Genomic DNA, 3825 nt, shown 5'->3' with positions numbered 1-3825 from the left:
CACGTTAAGTAGGACACACTGAAGAACAAAGCAACTATTGGTATATGTGTCTTCTAATACACGGACAGCAAGGCAAAATGGAAAACACGGCAATCAAAAGTTTGTTTTTGGTTCCATCACTGTGCTAACCCAGATAATTTTTACAGATCTCTGATCCTAAACATCCTCACCTGTAAAATGGACACAAGACTCTCTACTTCCTAAGGTTATGGTGAGGATTAACGTAAATATATAGTGCCTGCACATAAGAAGCACTTGATACAGGGTAGCTTCTCATAAATATGATTCTCAGAATCTTCACTAGCTCCTTTAAAACATGTGCCTAATCTCAGAGAACAGATTAATCTAATAAAACGCAGAAGTTTAACCTGGGCACAAACACTGTAAAGATTTTGATACCCACATCCTCTTCCCTCCCTCCCATGCCCATTTTTTTGGTATGTCCACTATACCCTATAAACATTTCCATCGTGATAGCACTTCACTGGTATTGTACTTTTTTTTTTTTTTTTTTTTTTGTAGCATATCTTTCTCCTCTCTCCATACTGTCCATTCTCTAAAGCCAGGAGCTTAACACTTTTTCTCTGGAGAAACCCCCACACCTAACACAATTCCTGACATACATACTGAGTAGTCAATAAATGATTGAGGAATAAGTTAATGAATAAACACCAAACCCTTCAGAAACTTCCTTTACCAATGATCATTAACTCCCTATTGCTCTGTCTTTGGTAGAAAATCATTACCGGGGTGCCTGGGTGGCTCGGTCAGTTAAGCAGCCGACTTCGGCTCAGGTCATCATATCACAGTTCATGAGTTAGAGCTCTGTGTGGGGCTCTGTGCTAACAGCTCAGAGCCTGGAGCCTGCTTCAGATTCTGTGTCTCCCTCTCTCTCTCTCTGCCCCTGCCCTGCTCACACTCTGTCTCTCTCTCTCTCTCTCAAAAATAAATAAATGTTAAAAATTTTTCAAAAAAAGTCATTACCAAATTCTTGACTTTTCTCCTGCGATAACCTCTTTGCAAAGTCTCTACCTTCTTCACCTACAGTCCCTGCCCCTTTTCCCACCCCCACCCTACCCCCTACACATACAGGCCTCCCCCCTTCCTTTTTCTTTAATTGAGGTACAGCTAACATAAAACATTAGTTTTGGGTGTAAAACACAATGATTCAATATTTGTATATATTGTAAAATGATCATCACAACAAATCTAGTTAACATCTCTCACCATACATAGTTACAGAGTTCTTATGTAATTTTTTTTTTTTAATTTGAGAGAGAGAGAGAGAAAGAACACAAGTGGGGGAGGGGGAAGAGGAAGAAAGAGAGAGAATTTTAAGCAGCCCCCATGCTCAGCACAGAACCCAATATGGGCTCAATCCCACAGTCCTCAGGTCATGACCTGTGCCAAAATCAGGAACCAGACACTAAACCGACTGAGCCACCCAGCTGCTCCCAGAATTTTTTCTTGTAATGAGAACTTTTAAGATTTCTTCTCTCATCAACTTTCAAATATGCAATACAGTATTAACTATAGTTGCCATGCTGTATATTATATCCTGATGCATTATTTTAGTTTTTTATTTATTTTAAAGTAATCTCTACACCCATTATGGGGCTTGCACTCATGACCCCAAGATCAAAAATCACATGGTCTTCTGACTGAGCCAGTTTATAACTGTTTACAAACTAAGTTTGTAACTTTAGACTCCCTTTACTCATTTCACAACCACACCCCTGACCCCTGGTAACCACCAATCTGTTCTTTGTGTCTCTAAGCTTGGTGTTTCTTTGGTTTGGTTTGGTATGGTTTAAATTGCACATATAAATGAGATCATGTGGTATTTGTCTTTCTCTGTCTGACTTCTTTCACTTAGCACTATACCCTCTAGATCTATCCATGTTTTTGCAAATGGTGATATTTCATTTCTTTAGGGCTGAATAATATTCCATTATAAACATATACCATATTTTCTTTACCCATTGATCCATGTATGGACAGTTAGATTGTTTCCATATCTTAGCTATTGTAAATAATGCTGCAGTGAACATGGGGGTGTAGATACCTTTTCAAGGGAATATTTTGTTTTCTTCAAATACATACATACCCAGAAGTATAACTACTGACTCACAGGGCAGTTCTAGTTTTAGGAGTTTTTTCAAATATAAATATAATTTCTATTTATTTTTGCTGTAGGTCTTGGCTATGGCATCAAAGGTGGCCTCGGTGAGGTCGCACAGGACAGTAGTATAGCCCCTGGCCAGGGTATAGCACAGTGGTCTCGATGATGACAGTGCCTCTCGGTGGTGGGGTGCAGGGTGCCAGCACAGAGCCACAGTGGCAGGTCTCCTTGCAAGGGATGGTATGGGGTTTGCTGATCTTGTTCTCCCAGTAGCCTTGTTATATAGGATGATGAAGAGTTGGCATTATGGGTGGAAGAGCTACCTCCTGGGAGCACCTAACACCCAGACCGACATGTCCATTGTAATCCCTGTTGGTGACAAATGCCTTTATCCTGGTCCACTGGCCAACACAGGTCTGCTTTTACAACAGGCATAATCTTCAAAACCTTATCCTAGAAGGATGCCCCAGGAAAAAGTCAATGATCTCAAATTCCTTGATGTGCAGGGAGAAGAGACAAATCTCCTCCACAGACTTGATCTTCATGTCTTAACCAGGCAGCCCAGTCTGGTGAGGGGGATCCACTCCTTGTCCTCAGCCTTGACTCTAAGAGCTCTGTGACCTCAGCCCTAGTTCCAGATGCTACCACGGAAGCCTCTAGAAGCCAGCACAGCCTCCCACCAGGACCTCCCTAGAGACTCTGGGACCTCCAGCAGCACCAAGAATCATCCACTATTTGGTGTTTCTCAGTTTTCCTTCTCTCTCTCTCTATCCTTGCCTGCCTAAAGACTCTTAATTGTTCAATTGTAACAGAGGAGGTGAAGTTGTCTTTTGCTTGGGTATATCATTCAGCACACTTTAGTCAGAAATAAAGCTGATAGAAGAAAACCTTTCCATAAGGTTCTTTTTACCTAATTTGCTCACCATGGGCAAATATAAGAGACATATGAAATCCACCCAGTTCACTTAGTCTTTCATTAAATAAAACTGAGATGTGGGCCATTTCGGTGCTCTGTTCTTATTCTCTCTCTCCCCCCACTGCTGTCCCCCACCCCATTTGCCTATTCCACGGATCCTGAAATAGGTTTAATTACTTATTTAATAGCTTGCATGGTATGTGTGCTTAAAAACTCACAAGGGAAAAAAAGAAGTGACTACAAACATTAAGAATACAAAATTTAAACAGAGGAAACCAGAATTTTGCCTCATGAGTGGTATTGCTCATGAGTGGGGTTGCTCATGAGGCATCAGAAGAAATAATGGTCTTGTAGAGGTTCCTCACTCATTGCTGGAAACACCTGCACACCCCCAGGGAAGTCCACCCCTCAATGTGCACCACTGAAGGCTATTTTCAGTCTGTTTTTTTTTAATTTCTGTGCTTTAATCTACCTATTTTCAAGCTGAATCTAATAAACTGTTGGTAGTAGAAATAAGAGACAGTCATTAATTCAATCTTAATTCCCCTGAGATGTAAAAAAATTAAGCCAGGATCAGATGGAATTTAGTTCTTACTTTTTATAATCATAAGAAACAAATTAGCCACTCCTGAGATAGTTTTAGATCAGATTTAGAACATCAGAAATCTTTTATATTTCCAAGCATTTTGCTTAGTTAATTTTCTGGGCAAAATTTCAGGATTTTGTAGCATATTTAAAACTCCCATGACACCAATTTCATTTTCTTTTAGTTACTTAATAGACTTAA

General features: G+C 40.2%; 1 pseudogene; it reads right to left on the bottom strand.

The window, feature by feature from the left end:
* Positions 1-2138: 2138 nt before the first annotated feature.
* LOC109276677 (40S ribosomal protein S2-like) lies at positions 2139-3136 on the bottom strand (annotated as a pseudogene).
* Between the last annotated feature and the right edge of the window lie 689 nt (positions 3137-3825).

This window comes from Panthera pardus, unplaced genomic scaffold (assembly GCF_024362965.1).
Source record: "Panthera pardus isolate Hobbes unplaced genomic scaffold, ASM2436296v1 HiC_scaffold_21, whole genome shotgun sequence".
Classification (NCBI taxonomy): domain Eukaryota; kingdom Metazoa; phylum Chordata; class Mammalia; order Carnivora; family Felidae; genus Panthera; species Panthera pardus.
The sequence above is the reverse complement of the archived record's forward strand: the minus strand, read 5'-3'. Positions and strand labels throughout refer to the sequence as shown.